Below are 24,675 nucleotides of genomic sequence, written 5' to 3' on the forward strand. Positions count from 1 at the left end.
TATTTACAAGTGAGTGAGAGGTAATGCTGAGGATGTCTGGATTTGTCCCGAGCTCTGGTACATCACATATGCCACATTCTTTGTGAAGACCTGACGCCACGGGGGGTTGGAGGGTATCCCCTCCCAGTGGCTTTGAAGGTGGCTGCAGCACTCAATTTCTTGAACTCTAGTTCTTTCCAAGGATTAACAGGTGACCTATGCAGCACCTCTCAGTCTGCAACATATCAATGCATAAAGGAGGCCACAGACGCCCATTACAGGAAGGCCATCATTATGTCAGGTTTGCTTTGGACGAAGATAGCCAGGCTGCAAGATTCATGAACTTTGCTGCCATCTCAGGCTTCCCAAGAGTGTCGGGTGCAATAGACTGCACCCATGTGGGTATTCGGGCTCCATGGCATCAGACCCAGATGTTTAAAAACTGCAAGGACTATCATTCTACCAACGTACAACTGGTGTGTGATCACCGGAAGCACATACTGCATGTTTGTGCATGGTACACTGGGAGTTGTCATAATTCCTACATCCTCAATCACTCCCAGGTGCCTGAGATTTTTGAGAGGCTATTACATCTGCAGGAAAGGCTGCTTGGGAATAAGGGATACCCACCGAAACGCTAGCTAATGACACTGGTGCATCGCCCTCAGAGTCATTCTGAGGAGAGATATAACGTTGCTCACAGCTCCACAAGCTCCCTTATAGAGCAGACCATAGAGCTTCTGAAGATGCAATTCAAATGCTTAGATTGCTCACTACACTACTCTCCCGACAGTGTTTCCCTCATCATTGCAGTGTGTTCCGCCCTTCACAATCTGCAATGGAAAGAGGTGAACTCCTGCCAAAGGATGAACTGGAGGAAGATGAAAGCTCATCAGAGGATGAAGATCTGGAGGCCCAGAAACCTCAGGAGGCTGCTGACCGTCAGTTTAAGTTCGATCATACCATGAGGAAGGAAGATGCGGGAGACATGCCCGTGATACATTAATTGCTGACAGGTTCCAGGAAGACTAAATTCAGGTGAGGCAATATGGCAAAATCACTCCTAGTCCTCAATGCCATTCTTTTTCATCTCAGGGGCTATTCACCTACTTGCAGCGAGAGCGAGTCCTGCATTCACACTTGCGTGCTCTGGCTGCATGAATCACCAGGCCATGATCTCTGCTTTGGTCCTAGGTGTCCTGTGAGTGAGCTCACTCTGGGAACTGGGAGTCCACTTAGGAACAAGAGTGATGCGAGAGAAGACTTGACAACATCGCCACCATCAAATGATGCAAGCACTGCTGCGACTGAGTTGTGGACATGCCTAGGGATCTCCTCCTCCCGTGCATGTCTTGGCTTCTGCCACTACCAATGAGGAGATACAAATGCCACTAGATTATCAGTGCTGATGAGCTGCCCTTACTCACTGGTGCTCCTTGAGGAAGAAGGGTGAGAAACGCTTACATCATACACTTTCAATAAAGATTTAAACACATTTCCCTGACATCACACAAGGATGCGAAGACTAGTTCAACTGAGGATGACATCACAGGAATGTGAATCTCACACTGGGCCATTATCACTGTGTAGCTGGATGGCTAAACCTCGACACAAGAAGATTCCAGTGTACAAAATCACAATGCCTTCAGTTGCCCCAAACATTCACATGACCATCAAATGTATTCACAAAAATGCAATTTCTTTACATGTATAGCAAACCCTTGGCCCAAAAGTGACATCAATTTTTCTTAACTTTCCTAACTCTATCGTTACACCTGGGTAGGTGTAGCATCAACATCTGCAGCAGAGGTGGAGGCAGCCTGCTGACTGCTATATCCTGATGGCTGCAATGGCCTGGGCGGAGGTCCTCTGGTGGCCCGAGGCCTGAAGGGCCTTGGCCTGATAAGGGTCACCTGCTCAGCGGCAGAAGTGCCCTCGGAGGCCTGAGAAGCTGGAGTGGTTGGGGTCACAGGCAGAGGGGTCTTTGAGCGGCTTCACATCTTTGGAGTGTCCTGAGAGGAGGCCCCCAGGGTGTCCAGTTGATGCTTATCCTCCCTGTGGGTGCTGAAGGGCCCCGCCCTGACACCTGCAGGATATGGTGCACCTGGAGGGAGGTCAAGGTGCCTTGTCCCCATTGTTATGGCATAGCCAATGGTAAATGCTGAGCTACTCAAATCCCAAAGAGAAACTTGAAACAACTGCCAGAGTGATTTGCAATGTGTATAACTTTCGAGATGCAGGCCTTGAATTTAGTAGTAATAAGACCACCGAGTCTTGTAGGTTTCTTACAACATGAAATGAAACCTTTATTAATAGAAGATGTGACTTTAAGCACACACATAGATCTACGAAATACTACTATGATAACTTCTAAATCCCCTACTTAATCAAACTCCCAGTTACACTTTTATTAAGGCAACAATAAGACACATAGATTTTGAAAGACCCAGGCAAAGAAAACGATACCTTGAACCATCCAATTTAAAGTGAGTTTTCTTAATTTTAGTTCTTTGTAGACAGTAGCTTCAGGCTTAGATGCTGGAGACTTTTCATACTTGTTTTAGATCTTAAAATGCCTGCCTTTACACACAGCCTTCTCTCCCTTATACATATTTTACCCTTTGAATGCAAATTCCCATTGTTTCACTATGTCTTTGGATTTTACCTCACTAATAATAAAAATAATCTATCATAGTACCAATTTCACCGGTAATCATCAGAAAGAATGGATCAGTTGATACGTTGCCAATTAGTACGTTGCCTTTCAGCACTGCCTCGGCAAATTTATCCAAGACTAGAAATACCAACTAAGGAGATTCTAGGTTCAGTCCCCAATTTCCGTTGAATTAATTGATCCCAGCAGAAGGCTGGTAAGGGTGCTGCATTTAACTTTAGCATCTTGGGTTAGAGTGGAAAGTATCAGCCCAGGTTCCTGTATGCGGATATTGGGAAAGGTCAAGATTGGGGTTGACCCTGTTGTTTCATATAATTACATTGTTTCTTAAAATACACTATCGAAGGCTCAGATATGAATGGTCAGTTGGGTGAGATACTGGAGGGTATCTAGCACGTTGGAACCATTCAACTCCTTCAGGACAGGAAAGCAAGAGAGAAAGTCAGCAAGAAAAGAGAACATAAACATTGTGCGGAATTTATCTCAGGTGGCGAGTTGGCTGACCTCCAAAACAAAAACTGGTGGCACCCCAGCTGACCTGATATCTCCAGGAGTCCTGATGGAATAAAGTGCCTAATTGGCAGGGGAAACCCTGCCACCAGGGCTCCCTGCTCCTGTGGGAACATTAAGTTGCCGTATCATCGATTGTGGAGCGGATATCCTGCCTTCAAGAACTGCTGGCCAATCAAAGGCCGGGAGCTCTCCGGTGCTGACTGCTCCACTGGGAGCAATGGCAAGTGCTGGTATTGCACTAGGACCTACTCTAGGCATTGTCCTAGAGCCCTGGAAGAAAGGTAAATGAGGCAGGATGGAGGTCCCTGTGAGGGTGGTTGGGGGTGCAAAAGAAAGGGAAAGGGAGTGGCTTCCCACAACCCTTCCCCCTCCACACCTTCCCAATACTGATCCCTCCATTGGGCTTGAGAATGAGGAACACACTACCGGGACCTGATAGGATTTGCTGTGCAGTTGGCCCACATGGCGAGTTCACCGCCTGCCACTGGTAGATTATCAGCAGCAGTGGATTGAAGCCCGCCATCCACTTTTCCATCCTGGACTTTATTGGCAGCAGTTGAAAACATGGTGAGGTCTCCACTCTACACTTTTGCGTCCAATTACATGATCCCCCTTGCCTCCGAACTTGTCTCCGGAAGGGTTGGAGTGAGGGCATTGAATTGTACCATTGTCTAACTTGCTGCAATTTTATAAACAATGGGCCAGCTCCTGACACTGGTTGGTCTTCCGCACTGAGGCACTAAAATATGTATGCAGTCCAGCTACTCTCGGTATCATAAAAGCAGTCATTGAGTGATATAGCATGTCCTTTCTTCGCTATATGATAATTTAATGACCCTTAAGACTAAAGTACCATTCAAAAAAGTTGCTAATGCTTTTTTTATTGCTTTCCTTAGTGACATTGAAGGGGCTATTAGGCTGAAAAGCAAGTCAGGTTCACATTGCTGACACTTTATGATATATAGTCCAGCCATATTATCCATACGAATAGGTGGATTTTCCACAAACTGCACTGATAAAGTATCTTGTGAGGTAAAATTCAATGCAGTTTCATCATTTTTATGTTAAAGGAAAATATTTGCCCACTGATCATGTGGAGAGGCATTCATACAAGAGTTTCCTGCTTCAGTTCATTTCAACATCCATTGAAGTAGCGATTAGTATAGCTATTATACTGTACTATTCAATGATTTTACAAAATGTTAATGGCAGAAGTTTTCAGCAACAGGTAAATAAGAATCAGTGGTTTGCGCACATAATTGCCTCTCGGATACCTTGGCTATGTGGCTTGATTTTTAATCATCAGTAGGGCTGGTTCCGGGATGGTGGGAGCAGAAAGTCACCACTGGCCACTATGCCGGTGACACACTTTGTCCCGTCTCTGAGCCATTTTCAAACTGGTAAGTTCGAGGGTGAAATAGCTGCCTGTCTGCTAGTGGTGGGTAATCAATAAAGGCAATTAGGGGGGCGATTAAGTCCCCTCACCCATAACAAAGGGAATTTTCTAGTGGCAGGTGGGCCCTCTGCAGTGGCCCCTCCAGAATGGTGGTCTTGCAGGTGTGGACATTTTTATTTTAAAAAATGTTGTAAGTGCTGAGGCAGGACCTCTATCTTGATGCACCCTCTGCCTCTCCCCTACCTGCATCAGCAAGCTGCTGCTCAATCAGTTCCAAAGAGCCTCTTATTTGTATTATAAGGGTCTGGCAAATATAGGGTTCACATGGGGCTATATACAGTACCATTCACACAGTGATGCAAAAGAGCACATGACCTGCACCCAGTGTTCAGTATAGTGTTGGACTGAGCCATGTACACAAGCAAACATGGAGACAACTCTTAGTTTGAACCCATTCCTGTAGTTAATGAATACATACTTTTACCCTACTTAAGACTACAAAGACTTCATTATGACCTACTGAATGGTATCCAACACCCTACAACATGGTGGGAGCGATGACATCCAAACACATATCTCTGCAGAGACTGGAATACATCAGGGCCACCTGGGTATCAAAAAGTGCTGGGCACAGACCTAATCGCTGTATGGTGGTCAGGCATTTCTAGGGAGATTGAGGATACCATAGCAAACTTTCTGGTGTGCACGTTGCATAGGTAAGTCCAAAGAGAGCCCCTCATCAACTCAACAATCCCCTACCAGGCCATTGGAGAGGCTGGGCATCAACTTATTTGTCTTCAATAGCAAATTGTTCCTCGTGTGGTTGGTGACTTATCCAGATCTTTTGAGATGAACCAACTATATACAACTACCACAGTGGCAGTAACTAAGGAACTGAAAGAGATGTTTGTGAGCCACAACATCCCAGACAAGATCATGTCCAATAACAACCCACAAAGCTTTCAAGTACTTTACACACTATGCCACCACATCCAGCTTCAACCACTGTACCAGCTCCCCAAGATATCCACAGTCAAATGGGGAGGATGATAGAGGGGTCCACACAATAAAAGCTCTCCTAAAAAAGAATGATGACTTTCCCATTGCACTGCTAAACTACACGGCCACCCCGTTACAATGCGGTTGGGCCCTATCCAAACTCCTGATGGGCAGGAAACTTCACACACAATTTCCAATCCTAGGGAAAAAAACTAATACCAGGGTTGGTAACCAAGGATTCCCATGACATCCAAGACTGAGAACAGTCCTATAGGCAGAAGCAGAGTTCCACCTACAACAAAAGGTACAGTACCAGACACTTTCCACAACTACAAAAAGATGACAAGATCTGGATTAAAGGCCTCGAGAGAGAGGTCATCAGGAAGGACAATGATCAACTTCAGCCCTACCTGGTTGACATCCCAGAGGATACAGTCAGAAGAATCAAGAGGAGTCTCCTCCTCATCCTTAGACAGCGCATTCCCTCTGTACAGCAGAGAAACATCAAGGAGCATACGCAAATACCAGCACAACATCTAAATCAACAGAGTTTACCTACAATGACAGAGCCTACCATTCCACTGACAGTAGTGTGAACAAGGTATGGAAGGGTTATAAGGCCTCCAGATCAGAACCTATGAACTCAGAGACTCAAAGCAGAAGATGAGGTAGTAATAAAGGTGTAAATAAATGGGATAAACTAGAATAACTTGAAATAAAATGGCTAAAGACTTTGAAGGAGGTGTAATATAAGGGTCTGGCACATATAGGGTGGGCATAGAACTGAGTACAGTACCACCCACATAGTGACGTATGAGAACACATGACCCACACAGTGTTGAACAGAGCCATGTGTACAGCAAGGATAGGGACAGCTCCTAGCTTCAATCCTTTACTGTATATATGTACATAATTGTTGTAGTTAATAGATACATACTGTTAACCTACTTAAGACTACAAAAACTTTATTAAGAGCTACTGAATGGTATCCAACACCCTATAACACTATTGGCCCTACAGCATTGCAAGCCCAGCTCCCATCCTTAATTGGACAGCAAGCTTGCCCTCTGGCCAGTAATTGGCCATTCCTTTGAAAATTGCCTCAGGTGATGATTCCGACAGTTTGGTTTGGGGCCCTTTTTGATCCCAGTGTTAGGATCCTGACCCCAAAACAAAAATCCTGCCCCATGCCTCATGTTCTTGTACCAATTTTCAAGAATGCCTGATGTTTTTCTACCGGCAGCTGGCGCACAGAACCAGGACATATCACCAATGTACCCTCCAATTTTTGTTTGGAGTGGGCAGGTGATTTAATTAAATGCATGGTTGCTTTAAATTTATTTGCTTGTAACTTAAAGGGGTTGACTTGTGCATGGCCCACGTGGATACTGTTTGGTTGCTGCAAAGCTGTGCAGCTGTGCAGCTTACTGGGAACATTGAATGGCGCACAGATAGAGAATGAGATATACAATTTCACAAAGGCTGACCAGCAAGTCCTCTTCAATGAAATATTTGGGTACAGTAGCAGAGTAAAGAAGGTCTTGTGGTGCAGTGGTAGTGGACCTGCAACTGAGCCAGAAGCTCAGGGTTCAAGACCCGCTTCAGGCCATGGTGGTCAAGGAAAGTGCGTTCATAACATGGCCAAACAGATTGGGTATCAACTCTTAAAACCTAAGGACCTAAGGTTGGGAGAGGTTCCCGGTCAGTCATGTGATGGGGAGGAAATTGGAGCCTCAACCATCATTATCCATAGCTCTGGACTACAACATGCATGTAAAAGTGCATATTGCCACAGCAACTCGGTCTCCTTGGGGAGCTGATTGGCTCAGTTGGCCAGATGGTGAGTCTGGATCAGATCAGTGCCAACAGCACAGGGTTTGAACCCTGTCCCGGCTGGGGTGAATTAGGGAGCTGCCTCCTTGTTTTACCGATGGTGGAGGTCGTGGTGTTATGGGTCAGCCAGGGAAGTGAAAGAGAAGAACTAGCAGAGTAATCATGTTACTGGTCTAATAATCCAGAGATAAAAGCAAAATACTGTGGATGCTGGAAATCTGAAATAAAATCAGAAAGTGCTAGAAAAACTCAGCAGATCTGACAGCATCTGTGGAGAAAGAAACAGGGTTAACGTTTCAGGTCCATATGACTTCTTCAGCTCAAGAAGAGTCGTATGGACTCGAAACATTAACTCTGTTTCTCTCTGCACAGATGCGGAGTGTTTCTAGCATTTTCCAGCATTTTCTGTTTTTAGTTCTAATAATCGAGAAGCCTGGCCTAATAATCCAGAGATGTAACTTCAAGTCCACCATTGCAATTTGTGAATTTAAATTCAGTTAATTAAATAAATTTGCAGTGAAATGCTAGAATCAATAGTTTTGAAACCATTGAATTATCTGGTTCACTGATGCCCTTTAGGGAAGGAAACCTGCCATCTGATCAATATGTAACTCTCATATGGATCACTCAGCATCAACCTAGTCAGTCAATCCTGAAATCTGGTACTTCCAGTCCAGTCGATCCTAACAAGTCCTCATCAATAATATCAGTGGACCTGTGCCAAATTTGGAAGAGCTTTTCCATAGAGATGTCATACAACAGGTTGACCTAGGCACATTAACAGGATCATATCTAACAGCTAACATCCCAGATTCCTCCATCATCATTCCTGGGTATATGCTGCCCACTGGCAGGACAGGCCCAATGGAAGTGGTGGTATTGTGGTATACAGTTAGGAGGGATTGTTCCTGGGAGATCTCAACATTGACTCTGGGCCCCAAGAGGTCTCCTGGCATCAGGGCCAGGAAGTCTCTTGCTGATTACCACCTACTGTCTTCCTTCAGCTAATGAATTAATACCCCTCTGTGTGGAGCACCAGTTGGAGAAGCACTGACGGTATCAAGGATGGGGGACTTGCATGTCCACTACCAAGAGTGGCTTGGTAGCACCACTAGTGATGGAGCTGCCAAGTGCCAAAAGACATAGCTGCCATACTGATCTTGCATCAGGTGATAAGAAAACCAACAACAAGGAAAAATCCACTGACTTCGCCCAAACCAACTTGCCTATCCATGACAAAATTTGTTGGAGTGACTTCAAAACAGACCTTACAGGGACAAGGTCCTGACTTTACACTGAGAATACCCTCCGCCATCTTGCATGGGACTATGACCATGCTAAATAGAATCAATTCAGATCTAGCATCTCAAAACTAGGCAGCCATGAGATTCTCTGGACTATCAACAGCCGTAGAAATGAATTCCACCAAAATCTGCTATCTTACTTAGAATGGAATAGAATCACAGAATGGTTACAAGACAGAATGAGCCTCTATGGCCCATCTAGCCCATGCATATCCCTCTCTCTACCATTACATAAAATGACGGGATCGAGCCTGGTTCATGTGGATTGTAAGAGAGCATGTCAGGAGCAGCATCCGGCATACTGAAAAATGAGCTGCCAGCCTGGTTAAGCTGCAACACAGGACTGCAAGCAGCAGTGTGTACCATTTACCAGATGAATTATAGCAACTAACCAAGACTCCTTTGACAACACCTTCCAAACCCATGAACTCTACCACCTAGACAAACAAGGGAGCACGCACAAGGGTACACCACCTGAAATATCCCCTCCAAAACACACACGTCCTGACTTGGAACAATATTGCTATTTCTTGGCTGTCACTGGGTCAAATTCCTGAAAGTTTTGTGGGTGTACCTACACCACATTAGCTGCAGTGGTTCAAAAGGCAGCTCACCACCACCTTCTGAAGAACAACTGGTGGTGAGCAATAAATTTGGGCCTTGCCGGCGATGCCAACATCACATGAATGAATAAATATAAAATATAAATTTATGTTGGCAATATCCACTGTATTTACTTTATTAACACAGTTTACTTCCTCAAAGAGCTTCATTAACTTCCTTAATTCATACTAATGACTTAACAGTAGGAGTAATTTTAGTACACTGGATATTAAACAACACCAAAAGATTATTTCCATTTTTTCGTCAAATCACATTATCTGAATAAGGAGTTAAATTCTATTAAGTGAATATACAAACATGTGACTTAAGAGCAGGAGTAAAGTCATTGGGCCTCTTGAGCCTGCTCTGCCATTCAATAAGATCATGGCTGATTGTGACCTCAATGCCACTATCCTGCCTACCTCAGAAACCCTTTGATTGCTTTGTTGGTCAAGGATCTACCTACCTCTGTCTTAAAAGTATTTGAAGACACCGCCTCTAACTCTCTCTGAGGAAGAGAGTTCCACAGACTCATGACCCCCGAGAGAAAAATATTTCTCCCCATCTCGGTCTTAAATAGGAGAATCCTTATTTTTAAACTGTGTCCTTAGTTCTAGTCTCTCCCACAACATTTCGCTTCTAACTGCCGTGTGCGCCCACCACCAATTTACCTGGCAATTAAGCTTATTAAGGAGGAAATTGTAATCAATTTTATATTGCCCGATCACTTCTATGGTTGGGGGACGGACCAATCGGCCAGACGGCCTTCACATTTTTGCTAAAACCTCCATCCGGGGGGTATGAAATATCCAGGCTGAAATATAATAGAGATATCTGGGGACTGATGTTTTTTGAGTTCTGCTGTTAGTTGCTTAAATGTGCTGCATAGACACAATTTGCTGCATTTTTTCTTGTCATTTAATGTGTACACCCTCCCCCACAACGGCAGCGTTGAGGATTTCTCAGCACACATTTCACACTAGCTGGCCTTTAATTGGCAGCCAGTGTGAAATTGCACTCGGGGGCCGTTCGCGGCTGGGAGTACACTTCATGTCCGCTTCTGATCCCACCGATCGCGCTTGTCCAACAAGCTTAAGATGCAGGCCCGTGTTTCAGTAAGATTACCTCTCATTCTCCTAAACTCCACTAGATACAGGTCTTTCCAACTTTTCCGCATAAAATAATCCCCCATCCCAGGAATCAGTCGAGTGAACCTTCTCTGAACACCACCTAATGCAATTATGTTCCTTCTTGAATAAGGAGACCAAAGCTATACACAGTACTCCAGACATGGTCTCACCAATGCCCTGTAAAACTGTGGCAAAATATCCCTACTTTTATATTCCATTTCCCTTGCAATAAATGGCAACACTCCATTTGCCTTCTTAATCACTTGCTGTACCTGTATACTATTTTTTTGTGATTCATGTACCAGGACAACCAGATCTCTCTGTACTTCAGAGTTGTCACTTGGTAGTATAGAACTTAAGTATCACTGATAAAAGAGACATGTCAAAGATTTTCGTCTTGCACTCATCAGGACATTGGCAAGATTAACAAATGTAAAGGGAACTACAATTTATAGTTGATGAGAAGAGACTGCTGATTTGTTGGCAAGTGGACTCAGATTGGTAGAAGCGTTGCCTTGGAAAATACACCAATTAATTGATGACTGACAGTTAGCTGCTAAACTTTGTTTAACTTCAAACCAGGCAGATTGACTTTGACTGATCAAGGCATTGCCCTGAGCAGTGAACCAGAGCATGGCTGTCACCTATTTTGTTCAGTTGAAACAGACGCAATGCCTGTACATGTTCTTTCTGTCTGCAAAGAACAGGGCCCTATGTTAATATATGTAGCTTCCAGCAAACTTAAGTGTGCCACACAGTGAGCCCGACTTATAATCTTAAATTAGTTGTCAGCGTAATTCTTAGAACACTCAGGATTGTTAAGCAAATATTGTCTAATCACTGAATCACATCTAATGTTGGACACTGTGTTTTGAGTTTTCCAAGCACGGGCTGGTTGGGTATGAACAGTACCTTGCCTGTGTGCGAACAATGGAAGAAACATGCTGTTTGATACGATCCACCAGTCTTTGGGAGGTACGGGCTACATACCTAGCATCACACTGACATTCAAATTCATATACCACATTGCTCATTTGTGAGATAGGCAGAACATCTCTTTGGCTTTACAGCAGCATCCCGTTAGTGGCAAACACTATTCGTGTTGCTGCTGCATAGTAGCAGTGCGAACCAGCTAGCTTCACCTGTTGCTCAAATTTTTGAGATACCTTACGCAGCCAGGGAAACCTGAGGTAGACTGGGCACTTTTCAGGACCAAAAGTGACATCCTTAGGCTCATTTATGAGTTTCAACAATATAAAACAAATAATGATCTGATCAGGGTAGCCATTATTTCGCAGGGTGGCTTGATGCACTCTATTTCAACCTCAAGCTTGCATGGTGAGCAAATGTCTTGGGCCTTATTTAAAAGGTTGCTCATTAGGCCAATCTTGTAGGAAGTGGAACTGTTGAAATCCCAACACATATTTTGACTAGTGAAGGTAGGCTTGCAGTAGACAGTAGTTGAGAACCCTCTGGCAGATTTCTCCACTTGCCAACCAGTCAGCACTCTCTTCTTATCAAGTATGAATTGTTGGTCCCTTTACAGTTGGTAATCTTGTGAATGTCCTGATGAGTGCAAGATGAAAAGTTTTGACAAATCCTCTTTTTTCAGCAATACCTCAGAGATCTCCAATCTCTCTCCATTTAGATAATATGCTGCTTTTCTATTCTTCCTGTTAAAGTAGACAAGCTCACATTTTCCTGCATTATACTCCATCTGCCAAATTTTCACCTACACATTTAACCATCTGTATCCCTTTGCAGACCATTTGGAAAAAGAAAAACACTGTGAACGGAACAACCCTTTTCTTAATGAGTCTAACAGATTAGTTTAGAGAAAATGACAGTTTGGGCTATACTTTCAAAACAAGGGCTGAGATTTTCTGGTCCCACCCACAGCGATTCCTGCCATAGACGGGAATAGAAAATTTGGAGAGACAGTCAAAAGTCTCAACTTAATGTACAAAGTTTAAATATATTCCTTCTATTCCATCACCTTTATCTATCCTTTCTGTCACTTATTGACCTTCCATTTTGAAAACTGTATGAACTACTCTTTATTTATAGGGCAGGATTTACCCCCCATTGGGGGTGAAGTTGAATGGCAGGTGCACCTCCAATTGGCGGCCCCAAATGGGGGCACAGCGCCATTTTACATGAGCGGGTCAATTATGACTCACCCAACGCGAGTCCACGCAGAAGCACTATGTGTTCCCTGTGTGGCCAGGGGGGAATTCCCTAAATCAAGAGTGTGCTCTTTCGTGCATGTGCAGGAAAGAGTGCACTCATCTCCCTGAGGCTAAGTGCTGCCTCGGGGAGATCGGCGGAGATCGGCTGTTCTGTGACAAAAATTAAAAAATAGAGAAAAAGAAAATCCTGTCATGTCCCCTCATGTGACACTGTCACATGAGTTGGGACATATCCATAATTTTTATACAAACTTCAATCAAATTTTTTGAAACCTACGTGAAACCTCATCCCGCCCTTGGATGAGGTTTCATGCTTTTTATAATTCCCGCCGGGGCTCCTGGCCTTCCCACCAACCTTCAGGTTGGATGGGCAGGTCCATTAATTAGCTAAATGACTCTGTCAATGGCCTCAATTGGCCATTGACAGGTTGGCGGGTGCACAGCTGATTTTGCTGCACCCCCGCCTACCGGAAAATTTAAATCGGGCGTGGTGACATCAGGGGTTCCGCCCATCACCGCGCATCATTTTACACATCAGCGAGTGGGCCCCGCCCCCCTGCTCACCGACGGGAAAATCCTGCCCATAGTTTCCGTTTCTAGAGGTGTTTCGATTACGTCCTTGAGTAAGGATCTCATTCTCTTTCCTGCCACCAACATTAAGCTAATTGGTCTAGAGTTCTCTGTACTTGTTCTGTCTTCCTTTTAAAATATAGGAATCACATTGACTCTCTGCAGTCTTCTGTCAATAACCCTTTTTCTAACGAATATGTATGTATTAGTGCCTCTGCTATCTGTTCCCGAATTTATTTTAATACGCATGGAGGTAGGCACTGAAATAAAATGAATGTCAGAAATGAACAGCAGATTGGACAAAGGGAAAATGCTGGATTAATGTTTGGGATGAAACCTTTTATGAAACCTCTTGTTGGGAGGTGCCCTTCAGAAAATATGTTAAGCCTTAATTTATTGAGAAAAACTACCAGTTTTATCTTCTTGTCTTACAAATTATCTCAGAACACAGGTGCTAAGAGTTTATAGACTTCATAATGTACATATAATATGTGAATGGTTTCAGTTTATATCAATGCCAAGCAACACTCCTGATGCAGTGTGATCGACCATTCAATTCAAAAGCTGAAGTGCATGGGGGTGGTTATTGTTATTCCGAAAATATTTATCAAATGCGCTGAAGTATCTAACTGATGATTAGATTCTATATCTACTCCTTATTAAAGTATGTGATTCATGCTAACTAAAGCAAATTTAATTGGAGCCTATACATGCCTGTTTATATTGCTCTGGCGAAGGATCTAATGCATTTGTTTTGAAAATGATAACTATCCAAGGCAACATTTACAAATCTTGAGAATTATCTGGATTTTCTAGTGCATTTTGAATTGCTCTGTGATTGTCGTTGGCTGTCCCTTGATCCAAAGGTGGTGTACTTCTGCCTTGGGTCTTCATGTAACTGAACAGGCCAATTCTCAACACACAGAGCTTCGGGGACACGAGCCAGGACATGCCACAAGGTAGCAGGATCTGGATGTGCTTCTGTTTCTTTCCTTCCCTACAGTTGCTTTGTCTCATTTAAGGCATTTGAGTTCAAAGTGTGATGCAACTTGATGGACAAGCTGTCGCCATTCTGGGCAATTGGCAGGAAGCTCCTCCCAGCCATTAAGGGCAATGCTGCCACACTTCAAGGAGAGCTTCAGAGCGTTTTTGAAGTGTTTTCTTTATCTTCTTCCCCTGAGCTTTTGCCATTTGAGAGTTGAGAGTGCAAGACCCAGCGAGGGGACACTTTTCAGCCATGCAGGCCTGAGGGTGGGCCTGACACACTGACGCATAAAATGATGTGCGGCGACGTCGAGGCAAGCGTCCCGACATCACCACGCGCTATCGTGATATTTTGTTGGGCAGGCACACTATGAGATCCGATGCACGTCCACCATTAGTTAATGGGCCACTTAAGGCCCTTGAGGCATTACTACTCGGCGATTTTTCGGAGCCCATGCGATCTTCAGAGCATCGCCTGGGTGCAACGGGCAGGCAGGTAGGCCACATTTTTAAAAACCTTATCCACGGGCAGGATAAGAGGGATGAGTGGGCTTGCGAGTGGTGTCTGGTAGACATTTAATGTTTAAACTTACTCCCACTCACTTGTGTGAACAGGAGAACTTCAAATCTCTTTACACAGGAATAACAGGCTTCAGGTCAGGACTCTTGAGTAACATCATTCTTGGGACCTTGCTGGTTTCAGGCAGCCTTCCCTTACCTTGGGAATGGGAGTGGTGCTCTCCACTGGAGGCACCTCCTCTGAGGAGGAAGGGAGGGCAGAAGGGAGAGGAGGCCAGGAATCTATACTCATTCTCCAGGGGAGCCATCTTTGGGAGAACAGGCGCAGTCACAAGGAGTGCAGGGCAAACAGGAAATGCAAGGTGAAAGGGGCCGCAGAAGACGCCACTATCCTGCTGCCATGTTTACAGGTGGCGAAACCTGTGGGTGGACACCCCATGCCAGTGGTGTTGAAGGTCACGGCTGCCCTCAACTTCTATGCCTCCGGATCTTTCCAGGGGTCGGTGGGTGATCTTTGTGGAGTCTCCCAGTCAGCTGTCCACACTTCTGTCAAGCAAGGTGACAGATGCTCAGTTCAGGATGCATTGACTTTCATTCACTACCGCTGGGACGAGGTCAGCCAGGCGGAGCAAGCCAGAGGCTTCGCAGCGATTGCTGGCTTCCCCCGCGTCCAGGGTGCAATCAACTGCACACGTGGTCATCAAAGCGCCAGTGGGTGAGCCCGGTGCTTCGTCAACAGGAAGGGCTTCCACTCCATGAACGTACAGATAGTGTGTGCCCATAGGATGCAGATTCTGCAATTCTGTGGAAGGTACCCAGGCAGCTCCCACGACGTCTACATCCTCAGACACTCCCAGGTGCTGAGGTTCTTCAGAGCTCCAGCTCGATAGATGGATGGCTGCAGGGAGACAAGGACTATCCCCTCAGAAGGTGGCTTATGACACCTCTCCACCATCCAAGAACGGAGGCTGAGCAACAGTACAATAGGAGCCACGCCTCCACAAGTGCTGTGGTAGAGAGAACTATCGGTCTTCTCAAGATACACTTCCAATGCCTGGACCATTCAGGGGACTCACTGCAATACCCCCCAGATCGTGTGTCAATGATAGTGGTTGCATGCTGTGCTCTCCACAATCTGGCGCTGGAAAGGGTGGAAGATGATGTAGATGCAGATGCTCTGGCTGCACACAATGAGTCCAGCAGTGAGTCTGAGGACGAGCACGCTCAGGAGAACGCTGAGAGGATAGGTGCCAATCTGGGAAACTTCCAGGGAGGTAGGGACACCCGGGAGGCTATAATCCAATGAACCTTCAGCTTGCCCACCATAAATGGACTTTCAACACATGCCAGGGCTGCAGGCTCCATACTCGATACTTGAGAGCAACATCTGCCTGGTTAGGAACATTAACTATGTGCCTTGCCAATAAAGTTCAATGACAAACAAGTCACTCATAACATCATGGGTTCCCATACACCGGCAGAAGGAAACACCCTGAGCCTTGTTCACAAGTAAAGCATTTAATGAATTCACAAAACAAAATAGAAAAGAAACTTCATTCACAGGTGTTCAGCTGCACACCGACTAATAATCAACTAACACCAGTGAGAAGCCCATGGTGTGCCTAAGGTGCCTTACACTTACCTTTTCGGGTGCTACCTCTAAGTGCTCCCCCTTTCTGGCACCGGCATTGGAGACAGCCTGCTCACTCTGCTGTCCTGATGACCTTGGCGGGCGTCCTCTGACCTGTGGAGTCTGTGACAGCCCCGCCTGGGAGGGAGCGGCCAGTGGCACAGCTGGCATCTCCCCAGTCACTGCAGCCTCACTGGATCCCACAGTCACTGGCAGAGGGGCAGAGAAGCTGCTACCTTCATCTGGAGCACCCTGAGAGGAGCCTGCAGAGAGGACATTCAACTTGTGCGCCAAAGTGAAGTTACTTTGGACCTCCCTGCTCACCATTGATGGATGGGCACTGAACTGGGATAATGGGTGCCCAATCCATCTCCCACACTGACACTGACCAGCTGAGGTCAATGCCGCTGTGAGGGCTTGCAGATCCGAGTGCATCCCCTGGAAGCCCTGTTGTTCTCCTGGAGGAGCCTCTCCCTGAGAGTAGTCACTCTCTCCATGGAGGAAGAATTGCGCTCGGCCATGAGGGTCATTACATTGCTGCATTGTCTCCATCAGGGAGACCATGGCACACATTGCTTCATGTATCTCCGCCAGATCCTCCCGCACACCCTGCTGGACTTCCAGTGTCTGCTGCCTCAGGGACGACTCCAAAGGCACATCATCAACCAAGAAAACTTAAGAAATTCAGATCACAAATGCTTGCACCGGTGAACACATTTTGTCACATTATAATCTGAAAATATATTCACTTTCACTGAAAAATGTGTAATGGCATGTTCCTGGTCCCCAGCAGTCCTCCGACTCCCGGCGCCATGGGGACTCTGTCTCCGCCTGCACCTCAAGCGAGTGTGAAGTGCCCTCACCGCTTTGCACCGAGACATTAGCCGATGATCTAATTACCCAAATGCTGCCTCCATCACATTTGCCACCCACACTGTATCGCCTTCCAAATCAAGGAAGTACTACCACATAGAAAGCCAAGGCTCTGCGTGCATCGGAGAGTGTTTGCACGACACTCCAAAAGGCCCTGCCAGACACACACTTCTTCCACCAGAATCACTCATGGTCTTGCTTTGTGCAACTGAACTGCTAGTGGGGGAGGGGGGAGTGTGGGGTGCAGGGAGAGGACTTGTGAAGCCTCTAAATGAAGCTGAAAGATGCCATTACACATTTTTCAGTGAAAGTGAATATATTTTCAGATTATAATTTGACAAAATGTGTTCACCAGTGCAAACACTTGTGATCTGAATTTCTTAACTTTTCTTGGTTGATCACTCCTAGGTGCTGCACTGACATCCACAGCAGGGGTGGTGACAGTCCGCAATGGTTGCCCTGTTGCCTCTGATGTCCTTGGCGTGCACTCCCTCGAAAGTCAAGGCCTTGAAGGCCCGAACTTACTTTAGCTGCCCTGCTGTGGGCCAGCTGCTCCCTCTATAGTGACAGAGGACAAGCTTCAGGGGGACTCAGAGGGGGGGGCCGGCCTCTGAGATGCCCAGGTGGATGAACAAGGGGTGTCCAGCTGCCACTCCTCCTCCCTTTGAGTGCCCTGGCCTGACTCCTTTAGGGGAAGGAGCACCTGGAAGGACATCAAAGTGCTCCGTTTTCCTCTCGTGTTGCCGCGGTCGGAACTCACCATGGCTACCACAATGGAGTGCAGGTGTGCGTGCATCTCCACGTTCTGCTGGACCAAGGTCTCCATGGTGTCCGCCATCCTCCCCATGGAGACCTCCATTTGCACACATGTGGGCACCACTTCATCAGAGAGCAGGTGGACACAATCATCCGACTCACCTACCACTCTGTTGAGGGCTTCCAATAGCTCTGCGTGACGTGCCCCCGCCTTCTGCTGACTCTCCAAGATGAGTTGGCAGGCCGAATCCAGAGGCTAATCATCTGACTTGGACCTCACAGATGCCTCTTCCCCAGCAGTCCTCCGAGCACCAGGGAGCTGGGCTGAACCTGCCTCCTCCTGCTACGGACACGCGCCTGTGCGGTGACTACTCGATTGTGAACCTGAGCCTGCTCCAGATTTAGGTCCCACCGAGGTGTATGTCTCTGCGCTGGTGCAGGGTGTGGGTAAGCGCTGCGATGGGTCTTCCAAGCTGCTTATTTCCAGCTCTTCAATGGAGGAGCTGTCCTCTTAGCTGGAGGTGAGGACATGGATGGAGCTGAAGGGCAGGCTGGCAGAGGGTATCGGTTGCTTGACACAGCTCCCTCTGAACCAAAGTAGAGATGATTAGTGCATGGCAGCAGAGTCAAAAACAGGAGAGAGAGCATTCACAGTTGCGCTGAGAGAGATGTGGTGCAGAATTCTCACGTGGGTATTCGCCACCAACCTCATCGCTGCCACAGGCACGATCCACATCCTCACCAGTCAGTGCGATGGCACACTCCTCAAAGTGAGTGAGGGGCCTAATGTGGACCACCCCCACTCCCCCCTGCCCCGGGACCTCTCCCTACCTATGTTAGCCAGCTTCTCTTGTGTGAAAACAGATGGAGAGAATGTGAGCAGGATGCATGGCACTGCATGGAATGTTTTGTGGGGTGAGCGGAGCCGTGGATGGGATAAGAATTGAACTCGAGGAGATGAGCCTGATGGAGATGTGAGGATATGTGAGTGTTAGTGGTGTTGTCCCTTGAGGTGTGAGATCCCTGTGGATGTGTGATGGCTATGGAAGAGTTTAGTTGAGAGTGATGAGGTGGTTGACTCATCCTAGTGGAACAGATGAGAGCATTCATCCACTTCCTGCACTGGATGGCTGACCTCCTCTGTGCTCTGATGGTGCTGACCACTGCTGCTATTGCCTCCCAGGCCAGATTAATGACTCTGGTGGAACTGCTGCGGCTAGATCAGGGTAGAGGACATCATGGCTGCCTTCCACTGTGTCCAGCAGGCGCCCCAGGGGGGATTCACTAAATTTGGGGGCTACCATCTTCTTTGTTTTCAGGGCCACCTGTTGCCTGGAGTAGTCCTGGTCTGAATACAAGTAGGCATGCGCTCTTGTGCACTTTAAATATGGCGCCTGGAGTGAGGAAGTGCTGAGGTCATGGTGTGGTGGGCAAATCTGAATGTATTGTGGATGGTGCGTTTCGCAGAAAAGAAAAGCTGCCATTGCTGCCTATGGGTAAAACATCCTTTTTCCTGCCCGCTACAACACTTTATTCAAATATGGGATGATTCCGCCCTCTGATTTGTTGGGGCATCCATTGTTCCCCACTGTGTTGCTATCTCCATGCACCTGCTCTGCCCCAGACAGTGTGTGCAGCACAGGCACTTTTGCCAAAATCTGAACATGTCCCTCAACGAGCTCTAAATGAGCTCTTTACTACATTAATCAATATCATGGCCGTCCTTCTCACTGCCCTGGTGCAAGTCACCCGTGCCAAGAATGGCAATGGGAAACGAGCCAGCTGCCATTGGTTTTTTCACCCCTCCACCCATTTCCATTCCCACCTCAGTGAGGCCTCAAAATTTAGCTCCATAATTCATTTATTTGCAGTTGGTTAACCTCCCTGATAAAATGACAGGTGGATTTGATACAAATGCAGGATTTATGCAATAATTTTGCTCTATCATTTTCAGCCTTAAAGATATTGCATTATTTCATTGAAGTTTGAAAGCACAGGACATAGCCATTGCACCATAAAATTATGATTGTAAACGTTATATGACTAAAATTGGTATTAGCATTTTGGAAAGGACAAATATTAGTGGGTAATTTCTGAGCCTTCTGGGGGTGAGCTGGGATTGAGAATTACCCTAGGCATAGAATTCAGTGCATTGGAATTCAGTGGACTGAAATGTTGTAGATTAATGTGCTCATTAATTACATGTGAAAATAGCAAAGAGACCAGTTGGTTCAAGTTTATCCCTCTCTCCATTTCTAGGTACATATCGATCCCAGCTTCAAGAATCTGTTGCTATTTGGTCTAATTAGGTAAACCAGTCTAAAATCAATAATTATTTATTTAGAGAATCATCATTTGAGACACTAAATATTGTGGATAATTTATAGATTTTCGACTGTTTTGGAGTGATTGGTCAAGAACAATTGAAGTATTGGTTAAGGTAATGCTGGAAATCGGAAATAAAAACTAAATACTAGAACTGCAAACAGGTTCATCACCATCTGCAACAGAAAGACAGATTAGCATTTTGTACCATTCTTAATCAGTTCTGGATTAGGGTTACATCTGAAACATTCAGAGACTTGAGGTATTTCTAGCTTCCCACTTTTGGCAAGGGTCTCTGAAACTGGCAATTCCTCATCCTAGCACTGCCTACTGCAGTCTAGGATATCAGCAATTTAAATTTCCCACTACGATACACCATCCCAGCAAACATCCACCCACTCCATGACACTACTGGCTGCTACTCAATGAAACTACATAAGATCTTATGGGCCAGGATTTTATGGCCCCTCCTGCCTGACGGGATAGTACGGTCCCACCAAACTGAATGGAGATTTAAATGGTTCACCGCATCCGCTGGAGCTGGGGCGGGGTGGGGGGAAGAAGGACATGCTGCAGCAAGGCTGTAAAATCTTGCTCCTGGTGAATTCATATTTCATCACAGCCATAATGGGTTGGACACTGATGCCTAAAGATTATAACCAGGAGATGTTGCCCTTTTGCAATTGAGGCTTGTGACCTGGATCTCATGGGCCTTTCACAATCAGCAAATACAACCTGCATTTATGTAGTGCCTCTAATGTACAAAAATGTCCAAAGGTACTTCAAAGAAGTGCAGTCAGGTAAAATTAAACACCAAGCCAGAGGAGCTAGGAGATATTAGGAAGACTAGTTGAAAGCTTGGTTAAATTAAATAGATCGTATTTCTTAATTCTTAGAGGAGAGGGAAGTGGAGAGGCAGGAAAATTTAGGAAAAGAATTTGGAGCATATGGCCTCCATGGTGAATACTCAGTCATCAAGGGAGGGGCTAAGAGTACACAAGAGACCAGAGTTGGAAGAAAGTAGGTTTCTCAAGTGTTACGAGGCTGGAGAAAGCTTACAGAAATAGTGAGGAGCAAAGCTCTGAAGAAATTTAAACGTGAGGATGCAAATTGTATATTGGATGCATTGGGGTACCAACAGTCATTGTAGGTTTATGAGCATAGGGATGATGGGTTAGTAGGGCTTTATGCAGGATAGGAAATGGGCAGCAGAGTTTTGAATGAGCTGATGTTTGTGGAGGGTATGTGTGGGAGGCCTGCCCAGACAGTGTTGGAAATGTCAAAAGCTAAAAAGGCATGGATGAGGGTTTCACCTGTAGATTAGCTAAGTAAGGATAAGGGCAGGTGAACTTACTAAGGTAATCCTTGTGGTAGAAAGGATAGAGTCAGAAGCTCAGCTTAGGATCAAAAAGTTGTGAAATGTCTCAATCAATAGGAGACAGTAACTGAAGAGATGGAATTAGTTGTAAGGGTATAAAATTTATGGCTGGAGGCCAAAGCTGTTTAACTGGAGGAAATTGTAGCTCATGCAAGACTGGATGTTGGACAAGTATTTTGACAACACAGAGGAAGTGAAGGCGTCAAGACAGTTAGTGAAGAGGTAGAGTTGAATATTAGCATTGTACAAATGGAACATTATCTAACTTCTTCAGATCAAATTGCTAAGGAGCAGCATGTTGATGAAGATCTTAATATGAGGCACAGTATAGATCTTTAGGACACCAGAGGTAACAATGCATGGACGAGAGGAAAACCTATTGCCCTCAATGTGAGTAGACAACAGGATATTGCTGAAGATGCTCTAAGCTATGATTTGATAGATAAGAATTGAACCAAGCAAGAGAAGTCCTTATTGAGTTGAACAATGGCTCAAAGGCACTGGATGAGAGTGCTGTTGTCAACAATGTCAAAAGCTGCTCATAGGCCAAAAGATGTACGAGGAGGAAATGCATCATGATTACAGGCACAGAAGATGCCACTCGTGACCTTAATTAAGACTGTTTCAATGTTGAGACAGGGGTGGAAATTTAGAACTTTTTTTTTCCCCAAATAGGAGAAGGGACCCAGATTCGTAAATCCCGCCCCCTTTCCAACAGATCTGATTTTTGTCAGTACGGGAAAGCGGGCGAGGTGTGACTCTCAGGTAAGAAACCCAAACTTAGCAGGGCCATTTCAACTCGTTGCTGAGCTGTTTGTTTTATTTGCTTGTTTTGGTAAGAATTAGGTATTTAGCGGGTTTTTAAATCTTAGGGTGTGCTTTCATGAACGGAAGCATATTTCTTACACTGAAGACTATAATAGAGGTTTCATTTCAATATGGCTCTTGAGGTATGCCCATGATAGATACTGAGTGAGTTGGCATTGAGGGTGTCAACGCAAAGGATGGTGGGTGGGGTTATGGTTTGGCATGAGCTGGTATTAATTTGGCATGGAGGGTATGAGTGGCCATGTGTGGAATGTGTGGTGGGCATGAGTCGATATGGAAGGTATGAGGGATGTTTGGGTTGGGGCATGAGATGGCATGGGTGGAGCATGGGAGTGGGTCGGAGGCTCATGGGGTTGTTAGGGATGAGAACTAGAGGGCCTACCATTTAACATAAAAACTGGGGCAAAGAACCAGGGCAGGCCTTTTAAATAACCCACCTCAGCACTTGGCAGCCGCTGTGGCTGCCTCCAATCTGCATCTGGGGTAGCAGACCCGACTCCATCCCACACCCACACTCCTGGAGCCAAAAATCACACCTTTTGGGGTATTTTTCCCTAAGCCAGGTGTGGTGGGCTGGGAAATTTCCCAATGCATGCTACCCACCTTGAGAGTGAGAATCTTGTCCTTAATTGGGCAGGTTTAAAAATGAAGCTGCAGTAAAGAGATGCACAGACCTGAGGGGAAACAAAATATTTGGAGAGGACTTTAAAGAAAAGGGTGGTTGGTGTTGGAGCTGTAGTTTTCATGGAAAGATGGCTCAAGAGTGATTTATTGAGGGGCTGGTAGTTACCGTGGAAGAAGAGTTCTACATGTCAGAAATCCCAGGGTAACTATTAACTGAATCAGGAACAGGGACTCAACAAATCTAACATAAGCAAAATAACAGCAATGAAGAAAATAATGACACTGAGGAGTTTGCCAGCTGGTTTCCATCCTCAAGTTTAAAGGAGGTAGGTGAGAACACTGCAGATGCCCCAAATGTGATTGTCCAAAAGTCTTTTGATTCTGAAACCATTCCTTTATATTGGAAAATCATGCATATCACTCTGCTATTTAAGAAAGGTGACAAAGGAAAACCAAGGAATTATAAGCCAGTTAGCCCAACATTTGCTGTTGGGATAAAGGCAAAATACTGTGGATGCTGGAAATCTGAAACAAAACAAAAAATGCTCGAAAAATGCAGGTCTGACAGCATCTGTGGAGAGAAAGACAGAGTTAACGTTTCAAGTCCGTATGACTCTTCTTCATAGCTAAAGAGAAGTAGAAATGTGGTGAAAGATATACTGTTTAAGGGAGGTGGAACAGGCAAAGCTGGATAGAAGGCCAGCAATAAGTGGAGGTGAAGGACAGATTGTGAAAGATGTCATGAACAAATGGTCAAAAGGTTGTTAATAGTGGTGATTCTGGCTAAAGGAGGTGCTAATAGTGATGTTAAGAGTGGAAAGCAGAATGTGATAATGGCAGGACCAGGGTAAGCACTCTGGTAAGTGACAGATGGCCTGAGTGAGGGTGGGGGGAGAAAAAAGGTCACAAAGGCTAAAAGCTGGGGATAAAACAATGAATAAAAATGGAAATAATTTTTTTAAAAATAATAATAATGAAAATAAGTGGGGAAAAATAAATTAAATAAACTTTTAAATATAAATCTTTTTCCCCAATTATTTTCATTATTATTATTTTTTATTAAATTTATTTCCATTTTTATTCATTGTTTTATCCCCAGCTTTTAGCCATTTCGATCTTTTTTTCCCCACCATCACCCCTCCGCCCCCTCCCACCCCCACTAGGGCCAATTGTCACTTTCCAGCGTGCTTACCCTGGTCCTGCCATTAGCCCATTCTGCTTTCCACTCTTAATGCCACCATTAGCACCTCCTTTAGCCAGAACCACCACTATTAACAACTCTTTGACCTTTTGTTCATGACATCTTTCACAATTTCTCCTTTGCCTCCACCTATCGCTGGCCTTCTATCCAGCTTCACCTGTTCCACCTCCCTTAAACAGTCTATATATTTCACCACATTTCTACTTCCATTTAGCTCTAAAGAGTCGTACAGACTCAAAAGATTAACTCTATCTTTCTCTCCACAGAAGCTGTCAGATCTGCTGAGTTTTTCCAGAATCTGCTGTTGGGAAATTGATAGAGTCTATAATTAAGGATGAAGTGGCTGAACACCTTGAAAGTTTTCAGT

This window comes from Carcharodon carcharias, chromosome 6 (assembly GCF_017639515.1).
Source record: "Carcharodon carcharias isolate sCarCar2 chromosome 6, sCarCar2.pri, whole genome shotgun sequence".
Classification (NCBI taxonomy): domain Eukaryota; kingdom Metazoa; phylum Chordata; class Chondrichthyes; order Lamniformes; family Lamnidae; genus Carcharodon; species Carcharodon carcharias.